The sequence below is a fragment of the Balearica regulorum genome, chromosome 13 (assembly GCF_011004875.1).
Source record: "Balearica regulorum gibbericeps isolate bBalReg1 chromosome 13, bBalReg1.pri, whole genome shotgun sequence".
Lineage (NCBI taxonomy): Eukaryota > Metazoa > Chordata > Aves > Gruiformes > Gruidae > Balearica > Balearica regulorum.
This window is the reverse complement of record NC_046196.1, coordinates 8,126,981-8,143,725: the sequence shown is the minus strand read 5'-3', so window position 1 is coordinate 8,143,725 and position 16,745 is coordinate 8,126,981. Positions and strand designations below refer to the sequence as shown.

The 16,745-nt window shown below is 36.7% G+C and overlaps 2 long non-coding RNA genes across 7 annotated transcripts in view; one reads left to right on the top strand and one right to left on the bottom strand.

Moving 5' to 3' along the window:
* LOC142603731 (uncharacterized) overlaps positions 1 to 7,066 on the top strand; it is a 36,425-nt gene extending 29,359 nt beyond the window's left edge. For 4 of the 6 annotated variants that reach the window (XR_012837619.1, XR_012837617.1, XR_012837622.1 and 1 more), the window contains one exon: positions 1,119 to 2,226. This is a non-coding gene — a long non-coding RNA (uncharacterized LOC142603731). Of the gene's footprint in view, positions 1 to 1,118; positions 2,227 to 6,535 lie in introns of those variants that run through there. The other 2 variants (XR_012837620.1, XR_012837621.1) reach the window with 2 other exon arrangements.
* The window catches only part of LOC142603732 (uncharacterized), a 30,748-nt gene continuing 20,757 nt past the window's right edge, over positions 6,755 to 16,745 (bottom strand). The window contains exon 3 of the long non-coding RNA XR_012837623.1: positions 6,755 to 6,806. This is a non-coding gene — a long non-coding RNA (uncharacterized LOC142603732). The remainder of the gene's footprint in view (positions 6,807 to 16,745) is intronic.

The window sequence follows — 16,745 nt, the reverse complement described above, 5'->3', positions numbered from 1 at the left end:
ACTGCCTATTTATCTGTCTGTACTACTGTTTAGTACTACAGACTGACTAGTTTACTACTACAGACTGCTGTACTACTAATTGCAGTTTGTTGTTGTAGAGATGCTGCTCAAAGGATATAAGCACGATAAAGTCATAGGAAAAAAGTAACGGCTTATTATTGCTAGAAATCAGATATGCTAATAAAGTTCTCTCTCCCTACCTCACTTCTGCTCTGATTGGGTACTGCTGATTACTTCTCAGAGAAAGAGATAAGAACAATTATGATAAAATTACGGAAGTCATAATTTTAGTGAAAGACAGAAAGACTGCAGTGCATACCACTGTAATAAATGTTAAGCTGTTGTCAAGAAAGAACTAGATAAATGATATGATCCATTCTCCACATCTTACTGAACATACAGAGCTGTAACTATTATTCTATTAGGTCTGTCTAGGCTGACAAATTGTATGCTAATGGATAAAATCTTAATCACAGAAATAAGGGCATGAAAATCATTCAGTTTAGCTATGATGCTTCATAATCATCAGTTACTCTTTCATTTGTCCTAACTCATATTAGTAGTTCAGTCACACACCTCATCATTCCCTTAAAACTCAACAACCTCTTTGCAACTCGTCTGTAAAATTTTCCTTTTAACTTCAGTTTACTGTTGATGCCTCTCTAAAGAATTTTGTGTTACTGTACATTAAGGCCATCCTATAAAAACACAATTTATTTTACTACATTATAAAAGAATGCCAGTTATCCCGACACATCTGTGTTATCTGTGTAGTCCCACGGGAAATACTCATGCAATATAAGGGAATATGTTACAATTTGTTTGGAAACATTTTTACAATCACCAGGTGAGCAAGTAATTGCTCACATGAAAATGGTTATCTCAGCGCATTATCTCAAAGATGGAGATTACTGTGTGTGCACAGAATATCAGTAACTGCTATTGAATTTCTTTGGCAAATCTAGCTAAATAACTGGCTAAATGAAATAAGTAATGGAAATGGGAGTGTTCATATTTGAGGGAAGCTGGTAAGTTTTCACTAGGAAATGACACTGTGAGCAGCTGATTCTGAGATATTGAGTACAATTACCCGATGTTGACCACGGCATTGCATGCAGCGGGGGCAGAAGCGATTTATGCTTAACCTTGTATCATCTGGACTCTGCTAGAGCCTGACTACACTAACAGCAGAATCAGGACTCCTCAAATTTAACAAGATTTCTCAGGGTTGTAATCTAAACTACCACAATCTTCTGATGAAGACTGGGATTTAATGAGAGACTGAGGGAAGCCACGTGTCCCTCAGTGAGGGAAGGCAGGAGTACAGGAACCTGGAGAGGCATTTTTCCTGACGAAAGCAAGATATCATTCATGACTTTGGAAAAAGTGGATAGTACAATACAGGCAAATACTTTTTAGACTTTGAGGATCTTTACCTCCTGCTGATCTGCCTGGGAGGGTTTTGCTCTCTTGGTCTCACTCTCTTAACTGAACAGTCTTCTTATGGCTCCCAGCTATGAAGTAGGAGAAGGACTTAGCTTACTCTTTTCTTACATGTTAACATAACACGCTTACAGACTATCAGCGCATGGCTTCAAGAGGCAGCATGCTCTGCCTAAGGTTTTACTGCCTGAATTCATATACATGGAGGACCACAGCCTTATTTGTAGGACTGACTGAATTTTGCTAGTAATAAAATTCTAATATAAAACTAAAACTAAAAAATTCAAACAAAAATGGCTTTTTGCTACAACAGTTTGAAAAAAATAATGTAATGTTATTTCTCCTCCCAAGCAAAATACAAAAGCTATTTTAAAAAATACTTTCAAAAATAAAAATGCAGCAGCTCAGACATGCCTCTGAAAAAGAGGATCTGTTGGAAAATGTTAGTTATCTCTACGTAGAATCAACGGAGTTTAGTTTATTCTCTCTCCCCAACATACCTACCCAATGCTCTAAAAAACAACTCCCAAAATTATCTTTTGGTCACACATTATTTTTATTGGCTTTTTTTTGTTGGTGGTCAATTTTATTTCTTGTTTTAGGCAATTTTCAAGAAATCTTAAGCTTTCCTCCTTTTTCACAGGTCTAATTGTTCTGTATACACTTGTGATATATCTAGAACTACATTTCTGCAGTCCTCAGTTTCTAACTATATGTTGTTCACAACTGGTGATCATCCTAAGGTTTGTAATGCTATAAATAAAAGTTGAGAAGCAAAGCACATCCCTATTGTTATGATGTGCTGAACAAACAAAATGCATTCTTTTCTATTCTGTAAATGGACTATTATCTTGTCCTTCAATACTCAGATGGTTTCCCCTAGTAAAAAAATTTAATAGATAATTTTACAGCTGAATAACATTTGACCTTGGAACTGCTCATTGACATCAATGAGGCAAGTTGATTTTTATGCAGTATCTACGTACTAAAAAGGCACTTTAGGCAATTCTGAACATGAGATAGCATAGCAATAGGAAACACTAGTTTCTTGAAACATGAAAGAGCTTGACTGCTCCACAAGGCTTGTTACTTCTCTGTAACCTTCGAAATAAGTATTATACATTTTAGCATAGAGGGACTCATACAAAAAAACCTCCACAACTGCTGCACTAATAAGGAGATGTAGTGATCCTAGGAGTTTCATCACAGCAGAGTATTTCTAGCATTTTTGATATTTTTTTAATTGAAAAATCTCTCCAAGGACTATCAGCATAGGTTTTTTTGAAGCCAGCAGCTACTGCTAAATGAACTTGTTTTTATAAAAGCACAGCTGAAGCCTACTATGATAGGCTCATATTATTATTAAGTCTCAAAATTCAGAGTTTAGAAATCCAAATCCAGGCCACACTATTAATGTGCAGGCTGATTCTTCTGTCACTTGAAGTCACCCTTCACCAAAAAGCAAAATCATGGATACAGTTATGGAACTTGTATTAATTCTTATGATTATCTATTCATAAATAAAACACCATATAGAAGTGTGTTAGTATATTTAACAGAGAGATTAAGAATTTCTGGACACTAATCTGAAGAGTGAGTTTGATCTGGTCTGGATGAATATCTCATGAACGTATGAAAGACTTTAGCGCAAAACTAAATTCAAATCTACATGTAGGTTTGAAATCAACGTGTAAATTCCTATCTGGGGAAAAACAAATAGCTGGTCCCAGTCAGTTGTTTGTCCTCCTTTACAGACACACATTTAGTATAATGAACGCTAGCAATTTCTTTTTTTCTTCATTTTTTCACTTCCTCAGACATTTACAGATTCCACCCACACACCCCCAACACCCCCCCCCAATCTATGGCAGGCTTCTCACATTAGCATTTATTATGTGTTGTGGAACCACAACCTCATAATTATCTTCAGCTCTGACATGAATGACTGTCCAGATAATAGCTACTAGATAGTTCATAGCAATATGCTCAAAGACAGAAGAAATTAATGATTGGGGCTAAAAAGCCAGATGCCTCTCCATCATGACATGAAATAGGCAATGCAGAACACCCATGGATTGTACTTAGGCTAACAAAAGGACTGGAAAGCAAAGATCTTGTTATTTTTCAAAAACCTGTGATAATATGTAAAAATGTTTTCCTCCAGAGAAAACAAACACACACTTGATCCCTGCTACCTGAGGTCTGTTGAAAGGTCAATAAAGGCTGCTATTTCAGTTTTAAAATACAAAGTTCTGTAACATGGAACAATTACCCCCTACATGATATAAATTACAAATTAATTTTTGCTGATTATTATACACTGAATTCATTTTAGAGAACAACTCACTAGAGCATAAATGTCAATTTCATTATTATTTTTTTAAAACCAGGATTCAATTTTGCATTTCTATCATATTAAAAAAAATAATTTTCTATGTAACTCAGTGGGATATTCATATGTGCTCAGAAACTAATGAGGTATGGGAAATAGATACACTATCATAAAAGGAAAATTACTAAATGAGAAAAAAAGATTTTTAAAGAATCTCTTAGAGTAAAAAGAACAATTTCATCAGCAAATGGAACTGCTTCTTCACTATATCTCTGTTTTTTGCCGTCCCAAGTGGCCTGTTCATTTATGTAACTATTTTGGAATATTCTCCTGCTTTTACTGATTGAAAGAATCCTGTTCATTAAACATCTTTGTAAAGTAGCATTAAAAAGAAAGCCAAAGTAAAGAAGTTTATAAATACTATTTTAAAAGTAAGACCGTGCTCATTTTCTTTTGGTAATTCTGTTATTCTGAACCAAATAAATAGTTCTCTAAACCACAAACAAAGGGGAACACACAGCTGTACTGCTAAGTAACACTCCCTCATTATTTCCAAGTAACTGAGTAATATCTTTCTCATCTCATGGCCCGAGTGCCCCTTTTCATTTGGTGTACTTTAGATAAACTGGCTGGTCAGTGCTTTCACACAGCTGCTTGCCATGGTCCAGCTCTTAATGAAATCTGTGTTTGACTTAGATTTGCCTGCTTTCAAACTTAATTTTGGCAATTACACAAAGATCAAATGATTTGCATGAGCTGATTCCAAGATGCAGGTATTCAAGCTTTAACACGTGCCCTGATGTAATGACAGTATGTGATGTCAGCCTGGACAAGAATGTAAGGTGTGACCCTCCAACAAACTGGCAACAGTTGCTGGAAAAGTGCAGTTTCAGATGAATTAAAAATTCTCTTTAATTAAGAGCTACACATTCAGAGAAAGTTAGTGAAAGATGTCTCTAAGCAGAGTAAGAAAAATACATATTCATATTCTGATAAGGCAATCAAGATGTTGATGTTAATATTAGAGCAATAACTTTAATTGTATTTCAGCAAACGAATGGCAATTAGAAAACAAATTATCTCAGAGAAGCATGTCTGTTGCACAGCTTAGCCCCGAAGGCAAGCCAAAAGCTAAACCTTTTTCTTGAATTTTAATGCAGAAGATAAATAGACACACCTCTGGAATTATTCTAAATAGAAATACATAAACGGTTTAAAGTTACTCTGAGACACAAATGTAAAAATTGCCTTTCCTCTTGAAGTGGATTCTTTGCTGCCATAACAAACATTAGCATGCAAGAGTAAAATATTACTCTGTGCTTTAAAGATGAGGAAAATGTAACAGATGTTGGCCATGCTAATTAAAGAGCATATGTGTATAGTAAATGATTTCCATTAGGGTAAGATTTAGTGCATAAATGCAATATTAAAGATTCAAGGTGAATTTTCGTACTGCTTCTCAGCGCTATGCTGTTTACACAGTGACCAACCACAACTGCAGCCACGGTATTTTCTGACAGAAATAAACACTCCCCCTGCTTTGTATCTGACCATATTGGCTCTAACAAAAGAGCTGATAAGGTTGCTTGAATCTGCTCTCACCCAGAATGACAATGGCCAGAAATACACTGGATTTTTGCCAACGCAACTGAGAGCTAAAATCCGGTGTAACATCTCCAGATGTAAAGTTATCTTCTGTGATAAAAATGCCTCCTTCCAATAAAAGTATACTCATGTTTCTAGGCATCAGTGTTTTTCCTTCTCCCTGGTCCACTCCCTCAAGACAATATGCCCCATCTGTCAAGATGAAAGTCTGTTCTTACGATCCGTAAACCTTTTTGGTCTGTATGATTTGGTGTGGACAGTATTTTGCTAAAACGGTGGTATAAAATGCTTAGGCATTACTCAGCCCTCCATGGTTTCAGTCATACTATTTAGAAAATTTATAAAATCTTTTGATAAACTTTGAATGGGTTTAATGATTTGGTAAATAAATCTACCCAGATTGCAACACAACATTACAATTTTCAACCGTCAAATTATGCATAAATGGTAAAAAGATGGGCTGCAACTGATATCTTGATCCTTAAAAATCTCCTCACTCAGAAAGGAAATCAGTGACAATTTCTTATTGTACCTGCAATGCAACAGTCCATCTTGGTTCTACAAAGCAATTAAGTACCTCATTAACTTTAAGCACCTGCTTAATTCCCATGGCTTTGAAATCAGTGGGAGTTAAATGCTTGTTCCTGAATTTGTGCAGGAAAAACATGCTCGTTAAAACTTGCAAAAAAAGAGGACTATGTCTGCTGAACTTGTTTAATAAACTAGTTTAATAAACTTCGTTATATTTAACCTTCATCTTTGTTACATGCAGAATCAGAGTAGGGCCCAAATGTCTGACAACATATATGTCGTATCTTCAAACGATGCCCCTGACATTAGGTGATTGTAACAGTCTATTTAGAATTTGAAATTACACTAATCTACTCAACAGACTATGACTACCAAGGGGGGGAAAAAATCTAAGAAAAAAGGAATAGAAATATTCTTGATGACTTCACGACTTCACTGATAACTTATGCTTTTAGGAGACTGACTATACCATCTTTACTGAACATGTTCTAGGGCTTGAAGATTTGCATGAAAAATGTGGTTTCTGGCAAGAATTTTCAAGATGGTGGTGGTGGTCAGGTGTTTCACAGCACTTTAAATACGCTCACATATGTCAGCCTTACAGTATCTGTGTTCTCACTGAAGACACAGATGATGAATACAGATGTGGACTACGAAGATGTAACTGACTCTTCCAAAATTGTGCTGAAACAGTGGAAGACAGGCCTGTTACACATGTGTTGGAAACAACTTTATGGCATTCTCTACCAATGCTAACCAAGGACAGATGGAGGGATTACAGTGAGCAAGGCCTAAGAGACATCTCTATGAGCTTCCAGAAATGAGACACATACCTCTTTAGCAGGATGAGGTAGGGGAGGGGTTGCGCGAGCAGCCACGACCTGTGCACTCTTGCCTGCAGAGATGGGAAACAGCACTATGATGTACTTCGCAAAAAATGAAGCATACAGTGCTAACTCCCAGGAAAATATTTTCTGATGAGTTGGTAATGAACAGAATGGTAAGCTCACTAAACTACCCACAACCACCTCTACACTAACAAATATATCAAAGTTTTTATTTTACATTGTGAGCTTCACTGTGATGCAGCTATATATATATATATATATATCTCAATAAATAAAAGATGTCCTCTGGACTGCTGAACACTTCAAAGTACATATCTGAATGTTTTCTTCTCTGTTTCCTGAAATAAAAGTATTTTTGATTGTCTTGGTTATCTGACCACGTATTTTTTGCACAACGCAGTGATCATAGTGCTTTTCTCAGAGCAGCTATTTACCTTCACAGGTGATTAGAGGATTTCTCTGTAATCCTTTTTGATCTGAACAGTGAGATAAAAACTCAAATCTTAGACATTGCTGCTTTCAGCGGGTGAACTTAGCGGTAGAGTGTGTGACATTGTTTGCTTGACTACGAGTAGTCACATAAGCCACAGTATCTTACCCACAGCACTAAGCCCTTTTCTACTAGCCAGGACTTCAGCCATAGGCATAAAACATGTTGAAAATCTGGTTTATTCTGAATTTTTATTAATTACAATACTTTCACTTAAATTAATCAATGGTGGATCAATGAGTTACCGTCAGAAGTGAGACATTTTTATGTCATGTACAATTTACAACGTTTTTTCAACTGTTGTTTAGCTTTCAAAATGTAGATTGAATTTTCCAGTAAACTTTTCAAGCCGTACATTCTTTTAAAATGTATTATGAAAACTACTTCTCAAATATGTCTGCATTGCTTTAACAACAAGAGACAGGAAAAAGCTGCTGAGGAGAATCCAAAAGGCTACTGGATTAAAATTCATGAAGGGCAGTTTCTCTCTTCAGTGTCAGAAGTAATTGCATATACACTGAACATCAGAGCAGTTCCAGAAGTTGAAAACATAAGCAGCAATTCAAATGTTTGCAATCCTTTGCACCTGCTAATATCTTTCTGCAACTTTATCCAGTGATTTTTTTATCCTTAAAATTTTGATTGAATCATAGAGCCATCATAGAATGGTTTGGGTTGGAAGTGACCTCAAAGATAATCTAGTTCCAACCCCCCTGCTACGGGCACAGACACCCTCCACTAGACCAGGTTGCCCAAAGCCCCATCCAACCTGACCTTGAACACTGCCAGGGGTGGGGCAGCCACAACTTCTCTGGGCAATCTGTTCCAGTGCCTCAAAACTCTCATCGAGAAGAACTTGTTCCTCATACCTAATCTAAATCTACCCTCCTTCAGCTTAAAGCCATTACCCCTTGCCCTATTGCTACATGCCCTTGTAAACCGTCCCTCTCCAGCTTTCCTGTAGGCCCCTTTAGGTACTGGAAGGCTGCTAGAAGGTTGTCCTGGAGCCTTCTCTTCTCCAGGCTGAACAACCCCAACTCTCTCAGCCTGTCTTCACAGGACAGGTGCTCCAGCCCTCTGAGCATCTTCATGGCCCTCCTCTGGACTCAGTCCAACAGCTCCATGTCCTTCCTATGTTGGGGACCCCAGAGCTGGATGCAGTACTGCAGGTGGGGTCTCACAAGAGCAGAGAGAGAGGGAGAATCCCCTCCTTTGACCTGCTGGTCATGCTTTTTTTTTTGATGCCGCCCAGGATACAGTTGGTTTTCAGGGCTGCAAGCGCATATTACTGGGTCATGATGAGCTTCTTGTCTATCAACACCCCCAAGTCCTTCTCCTCAGGGCTGCTCTCAATCTATTCTCTGCCTGGTCTGTATTTGTGCTTGGGATTGCCCCAACCCATGTGCAGGACCTTGCACTTGGCCTTGCTGAACTTCATGTGGTCCATATGGGCCCACCTCTCCAGCCTGTCAAGGTCCCTCTGGATGGCATCCCTTCCCTCCAGCGTGTCAACCGGACCACACAGCTTGGTGTCATTGGCAAACTTGCTGAGGGTGCACTCGATCTCACTGTCCGTGTTGCTGATAAAGATGTTAAACAGTGACAGTCCCAATACTGACCCCTGAAGAAGGCCACTCATCACTAGTCTCCGTGTGGACACTGAATTGGTGACTGCAACTCTTTGCGTGTGACAATCTAGCCAATTCCTTATCCACTGAGTGATCCATCTGTCAAATCTATGTCTTTCCACTTTAGAGACAAGAACATTATGTGGGACAGTGTCACATGATTAGGTAACAGTCCAGATCAAAAAACCTTAATTACTCCTAATGTTAGAGATGCTGTAAGAAATACATCTAATAAAACCTGAAGAGTATTAGACCTACTTATCTCATGTGGAAACAGATCAACTGAAAAAATGTCCTGTAGTGATTCCTAAGCCACAAGTTGAATAGTAGAATGTATTAAATACACACACAATTCACATTTTTCTGTCTATCTTTGTAGTTATAATGAATTTAAAAATTTGACTGTTTAGTGCAAATAACCTATACTGACGATATCAGTCTCTATTTAGCCTCTTGGCATAGAAGCTTATTACATTTACATCATAGCATGTTAAAATTCACAGGGAAGCTTCCGTGAAGAGCACACTCTACCTTTTCCTTATTTTGAAAAACGTTTTGAAAACAAATCCATCATATTTAGCATTTGTACATGGTACTCTACCGACAGGCCTAAATGTTACTGAGTGACAGAATTGGTACAAAAATATACTGCAGCACTACCTACTGCATCAATTTTGAAGTCAAGGGGACCATTTCTAGTGTGGGAGGAAACAAGTTTTATTTTTTTTCTTAAGAGAGACAAGCCAATTTCTTTTGCTAGGTTTGCCAACAAGCGTAACAGTACAGGTCAAACACCACGGGTCTATTTTTAATACAAGGAAAGGATCATATATGGTAGAAATTATCTATACTATCTACACACGTGTGTACATTCACACACATTTGTCTCAAGTATAACACATAGACCTGAGTTACACAGAAATATAAATGCGGGTTTTTTCCAACTTCCATGCAGATGCCATTCCTACTTTTTCTGAAAGTGAAAGGTGGCAACTGAAACTGGTTGCACACTGGTATTTCCCAGTGGCAGAGGAGGCACCTCTAGCCTATTTGAAGTAGGTACTTTTCTCAACTTTAATTAAATTAAATGGTCTTTGAGGAATTTACAAAGAGAACAAAAGAGAAGGGAAAAGATAAATGAGGAAGTGGAATTTAACAGCATTTTATTGCACGTATCATCATGTCCTTTGCCTTCATAATATCTACCAGTAAAATGCTTTCTGAAAGTGAAAATGAATTATTTTCTTCAAAGTTTATTAATTAATCATATCCTATTTTATAAGAGACTGATTATTTAATTTCAGTCATCAATGGAAATTTTGAGCTTCTTAGTATCAGACTGAAGCCATGTAAGAAAAAAGAATGTTAATTAGTTTCTTTCCAAAAAGCAGGTGGAAAAGGCAATTTAATGATCTAACAGAGGCAGGTATAGGCCCTGATCTCATGTGAAATCTCATTACTGTCTTTCTTTTGCATGACTGTTAGTTAAAAGTCTACTATTCTGAAAGTTACTTTGTGGCCTACATGAAATAAGTTGATGGTCTCACTCTACTTCCAAGTGTTCAGGTGCCAACATCATAAGGATACTGTCAGAGCTGTCACTCTGACATATATGTTGACAGGATTATCAGATAACAAAGTTTTAATGTGCACAGAAACTGAGTGCAACTCAGTTGCACTGACCCTATGGGGACTGCTCCCTGAGGCACACATGGGAAATGTTACGTGAGAATTTTAATTTGCAATAACACCTAGTAGACTTGTTCTGTGAAGAAACCAGATTATCTTAGTCTCCTTTCTTGTTATTTTCTCCCTGTTTATTACACATGCATTCTGAAAGTTTTCAGTGAAAAAGTGCCTTTGGTTCACTGGAAAGGTTAAGATAAGAATTAGAAGTGTGTGGGGGTGTGGTTGTTTGAGAGGAGAGAGATGTGCTGGCATGCATATATATGCATACATAACATAGAAAATAAAAGAGAATGTTGACAGAATGCAGCACAGATTAGATGTCTGAGTGTGCAGAAGACTGCTGAAAGAAGTTAAAGGTACAACAAAAAAAATTGTGTGTCCCAGGGCACAGGGCCATGAGAAGGGTTTCCTCCAATGCCTACCCCTTTTTTAAATGTTAAGGAAAAAACAAAGCCCAGTAATGACATAGACCCATTATTAATGCATACAATACTTGAAATAATCATGCAAAAGCTTCAGTAAATATATCTGAAACATTTGAAACGGACCGATGTCCTTGAGTCACACAAAGCCCCCACACTGTTTTCCTGAATATGCATCTATACTGACAAAACTAGCCAATTAGTTATCATGAGAAGTGTATAGCACCTTCTCAGGTCACTCTAAAAGTGAATGTAGTGACTCTGGTGTACTATAATTAAGGAAGATACCACCATCAAAGGTTGAGATGTTGAAGGCAAAATATTGAGTCTTTTTTCAAGTAATTGAGTTTTATAAATCAGAAAATTCAGTTATTATAATAGGACAAATTTTAGCTTCTAGTACTACTCCCTCACAGAATGATCCTGCATTATACTTTCTGAAAAAAATATTTTAGCAGCTAGAAACTGAAATAATTTACACATTTCAAACTTAAATAAAGAATATGAAGATCAAAGAAAAGGTAGGAAAAAGTTGTTGCCTGGACAACAGAGAAGTAAGCAAAGTCCTGCAATGACTAATTCAGAAATCTCTCCAGATGACATTATCATACCCCATTCATGGAAGGCAGCCATACAGACAGATGTTGATGTTGACTAAGTACATTTATTCTAAAGAGTGACATCTGTCTTCTGCCAAGCATAAGATGTGTGACTACATCTGTTCACTCCACTAAGGGAGCATGCAGGCATAGGACAGAAGAAAGGGCTGCCATAAAATAAAATGTTAATTAGTGCACAGAGTCCCATTTGAACCATTAGGAAGTCTGTATTTCACAAGCCTTTAGGATTAGCCTACCACAGGTCCCCCAGAAGGCGATGAGGGCTGTGCACTTGGTGTCAATGAGGGAAAAAACAGATCAAAGATTAGTAGTTAAGTCTGACCGTTATCCATAGACTCTTAAATAGGTGATGACAATAAACATCCGTTATCTACATACACGTAGATTTATGCACACATATCCACACTCACACACATACACATGCTTATTATTATAACAGTGTACATACACCTTCTGCCTCCAACTCTTTCTCTTTTTATAAAACAACTGGAAAACAGAATTCTTATGTTAAACTTTCTACATTAGTTAAATGCAAAGATCAAAGGAATAAGAACGTAATCAACTTTGGTCCTGGAATGAATATATTCTCATGGTACAGTTCATGTGAAATATCAAGTTGATTTCCAGTAGCATCATTAAATAATACAACACTTGTAGAGTTCACTCAGAGGTCTGAGACATACAAAACTAATTCATGAATATATCCCTTGTTTTGCAGCTTGGAGTTGATTTTACATTGTACTGTTGCCTTCACTTAGGTTTTAAGTGTCTTCAGGGCACCCAGAACAACTGTCAACTGGAGTACTTTTGTAAAGGAAAATACAATTTGCACATTTGCACATTTATACGTATAAATGTAGTCTTCTATGGAAACATCTTCACATGCTACTTTACTCTTATGTGTATATCTATATAATGCACATACATAAATAAGTTTCCTGACTTTGACTAGCTGGGTTAACAATTGTGAGTCCTTTCTAGTGTAATTCTGTGTTATGTTCTCTTCTCCTTACTGAGTCCTGTTGCTCTGGGTGAAAGTGAAAACGAAATTGCCAAAATCTCAAAGATCTTTAAATAATAATTTAAAATATTTAATGCACTCAAATCTTGAACTGTATCCTAAAACAAGGCAGTAAAACATGTTTATATTGATTGCTAACTTCCTTTCATACTTTGGCTACAGATGTTCTGCTCAGTTTTTGGAATCTATCTGTATAACACTTCTACTCTTCAAATAATCCAGCAAGAGTGGCTGATTTTTGACTGTGTGTTTTGACCATCTGAAAAGACATTCCGTAAGATCATGCATTTCCCTTGATGTACATACAGGACAAGTAAACCACCTTATTTTAAGTTTTCATGGGGTTTACCAACTGACAGCTTAGAAGTTATAAAGTGACTTCCTGGCTACGATAAAGCATGTGAGAGATTCGTTTTCAGTAACTTACTTGGTAGGACAGCCAAGTCATAGTGAATGCTATCTATCATGCATAGCTGCTGGCAAAAGTGTGCTGTAAGCTACCAGGTATGATCATCCTCTGAATTAACAACAGGAACACTGATGAATGTGGCTCCAAGACACAATAAATTAGTAATAACTTCCATTATTATATCCCCAAACTAAAAGTAAGAATAACTTTTCTGCCAGAAGGATATGCAGTAAATGTAGCACTCTAAGTTTGTTCTGATAAATTAATTTTTTAATGGCAGTTTCTGTATTATATTTTGTCTTCATTGCATGAACTGCCAGTTACCTACAAAGTCTTTGCTTCAGTGTTTTGTGGCTTTTATGCAAATATTTGATGTTAATAGCTTCATTTTTTTTTCTCGGTTTGCTTTGTATAGTTTTACTAAGTTGCATTATGCAGTCATTAAAAATGAATAGCCAAAATAAAAATATTTCATATTGGAAACCATACTTAAAAATTAATGGTGTTTTAGCAAAAGACTGTTTCCCATAATTTCACAAGCACAGCAGAAACTTCATAAGGGAATGGTTAATCAGCTGAAGACAGCATTTATCTGAGCCCTTTCTACATTTGGTAAAAAACCCTATAGTTGCTTAAGCTATATAGGATCACACACGCAGCCCAGCAGTGCAAAGGTGGCTTAAAGCTACCTTGTCCTCTGTGCAGCATGCTGCCAGCTGGAGGTACGGCACAGAATTTCCTTCCAGTCACAGTGCTTAAGAGAATGGGAAATAACTTTCTACAAATTCTTGTGCTTTGGACAAATTACAATTTCAGTTTTGTCTGTGGATAACAACAGTAACTCTGCTAAAAAAAAAAAAAAAAAGCTATTTGGGATATCCACCAGAGAATAGAAGAATAATGAGTCTTGTTTCAAGAAAACTAAAGGAAAACCCCACGGATTGTACTAACTGGATTTACATGAGGCACAGAGCCATGACAGCCTGATTCCTCATTGTTTCTCTTTTATGGATGGACTGCAAATCCATCAGTCTCGTTCAATCGAGAATCCAGTAGTCACAACTGGACTTCCTCACTGATAAAGTTAGAAAGTATTCAAAGGATTCACTACGTACTATAACTGGTGTATGTTAAAAAAAAAGATAATGCATTTCTAAGAAGCACAGGTGCAAACAGTTATTCAACATATTGGAAAATAAAGAGTGAAATAATAAGGGCAGTGATTATCCCATTGCTGATTTTATATTCTTAATTGCTCACAGGTTTTTGTAAATCAGTACATGAAAGTCTTCATAGTGTCAGGAAGATGAAGGGAAAGAAAAAAGAAACAAATAGAAATAACCATGAACAGAAATGGATATGCAGATATGGCAAAAGCAACTGAATATGGCAGCACTGGAGTCAGATGCCATACTTAGGGTGGGAAAGGTTTTACTGTCTGTTCTCTCCTGAATTCCCTGCTATCATCATGACTGCATTTTTTATCCCCTTAAATTATATTGCGCTCAGCAGAGAAAATGGCAGCTGAGATTTTTCTCATGAGTAGGTTTAGACTAGGCAAATTATGCATCCTCTTATTTCTACAAAGGATCAGTTTCAAATTCAAACCACTGTATGATTTTCAGTGAGTTTAACATATGATTATGAAAGTTCAGCTATTCCATTTTGGAAACAGTCCAAATTACATTCCTCGTACTTGCGCTTGGTTCTACTTTGCAGTCTTAAATATTTCACTGAGGTGGACTTTGCATCTGCAAGTCAGAATGCCAGTGATTGATTACTGAAATTCTCTCAAGTACATAGTGAACATCAAACAAAAGTGCGTACCCTGTTGGTATTGATTTAGAACTGATGATCTCATTAGAAAGCCCTAATTCTCAGCATTGCTTTGGTTTACATAATCTTTAATTTATTTTAAAAAAGCCGATTGGCCAACTATTTCAGTCTCATGACTGTGTTCTCATCTTACTAGACAACTGCTTTAGTCTTTGAGCATTTAAAAGGTCATTAATCCAAATGCTAATGCAATCAATACTATATTAAATAAACTATAAAAAGTAAATTAATATTAGGTAACCTGATGCATTCTGCCATAAGGTTTTAAAATGTGCTTATTGTCAGCACATTTAAAATGATAAATTAAAACAGCGCACCTTTCAAAAAAATAATCCCTGGAACCTTTTAAAATCACTTTCTCCACTATTTAAACATTGATTCATGGTAAAAACAGTAAGGAAAATATATATTATTTACTTTTTGGTTGAGCTAGCTTTTATACTGATGCTATATCTCAAAAAACAATATGTATGTGAAATTGAATTGTAAACAGAAGTGGAAATCTGTATGCTCAATGAATTTGGCCTTAGAAATAGAAAGAACTTATGTCTAATGTGTTGTGGGTAGAGGTTGATGCCCTGTTAACTGAAGCTCTAGAAGGCAAAGGGGATCAGACCTAGCACACACCTCTATTTCAGACTGCAAAACCCCACAGATTATATACAAATAAGTATTATTTTCTATTCTGAGAACATAAACCTCATTCCAGCTATCTTATCTAATCTGGCCAAGTTAGCCTTCATATTCATATCTCTCATAATTTTTCCATGCTCTTAAATAGTAAGGGGGTTTGTTGTTTCTGTATTTGTAAACAAACCTGTTCAATAGGTCCCAATTCTGAGCAGCCAATGTGCACAACCATAATAATTTACATCTCATCGACATAATGGCATAAAAATAGCATTTGCTGAAAGTTTCAGAAAGCATATCTACATTCTGAAATGAATTTATTTAACAGGCTTTCAAATAAAAAAGCTAGTTAAGACATCAATGTATATCCACCCTCCAGAATCTATGCATCTTGCATCCTGTGGATTTTAAATCTGAGGCATGAGAAAAAGTTTATTCGGTTTTTAAAATCTTGAATAGTGAAAACTGAGCTCTTGCAGCTACACTGTTAAAAGCTTTCTCCCTTTTATCATCACTGGAAAATCCTACATATCTTCAGTGTTTGCATCTACATCTCTGTGCTATTTACCTTCCTTCTTGCATTTTCTTTCTGTATCCAGGTCATTGTCTAGATAGCTCCTTTCTGCACCTTTGCTTTGAATGTTAAAACAATCACTGTGGACTTTGGTATATCATGATTCCTTTAAAATGCCTCCAGTAGCTGATACTGATCATTTTCAGTCTTTCTAATGAGCAGTTGCTAAAAAAGTACCTTTTTGGCAACGATAGTTATTATCACTAGCATTCATTTCTCATTCACTGGCTGTACCAGCTTTTTAGGCTTTCTGTGCTCACCTTCCAGACCCATCATCAGCCTGGCTTTCTCCTGTTCTGCCTTCTGCTAACAAACCTGTCAACCTAAACTGCCAGCTGAAGTGTTCAGCTGAGGAAGCTTTTGGGAGACAAAAACAAAAAACAAAAGGGTCACAATTTATAACCACAAGAAAAAGAGTCGGAATTTGTATCTGCAAAATGAAGACTCATGCTTTTGCTCCTGTAAAAATGGAGCGTGCAGACTTCAGTATTAGGCTCTTCAACTACCAACTTCAAACCAAATGGCTATAGTTGCACCAAAATACTGCTGTGAGCACATTATTTGGGAGAAATTGTTAAGGAAAGAAAATTGTGTCTGATAAAGGTGTAAATGCCCTGTACAAAACAATGTTGCACAGATTATTGCTATGCAGTGATGACAATCCTAA